Source organism: Myotis brandtii, unplaced genomic scaffold (genome assembly GCF_000412655.1).
Source record: "Myotis brandtii unplaced genomic scaffold, ASM41265v1 scaffold357, whole genome shotgun sequence".
Taxonomy (NCBI): Eukaryota; Metazoa; Chordata; class Mammalia; order Chiroptera; family Vespertilionidae; genus Myotis; species Myotis brandtii.
In genome coordinates this window covers 775,688-776,123 of record NW_005363729.1, presented here as the reverse complement: position 1 = coordinate 776,123, position 436 = coordinate 775,688, and positions in this window count along the sequence as shown.

Genomic DNA, 436 nt, shown 5'->3' with positions numbered 1-436 from the left:
ATTGCCCAGCCGGCGTGGCTCAGTGGTTGAGCGTTGACCTAGGAACCAGGAGGTCACGGTTCAATTCCCAGTCAGGGCACAGGCCCGGGTTGCAGGCTCCATGCCCAGTGGGGGGCGTGCAGGAGGCAGCCGAGGGATGATTCTCGCTCATCATTGAAGTTTCTATCTCTCTCTTTCTCTGAAATCAATAAAAATGTACTTGGAAAATATAGGAAAATACCTATTTCCTTCCCCCTTTTAAGCAAAGGCAGCATTCCACATAAACTCTCCACACGGCCCCTCCCTCACCTGGTGGTCTGTCCTGGAGCGACCCCGTCTTCCCTGATACTCGGGTCTCCCCGGGTCCCTGCAGGTCCCCCCTGCTGCTTCCCACAGCGGCCGCGCGTGGGGGAGCCCGTCCCCCGCCAGGCCCCAGGGCGGGCATCCCCGCGACTTC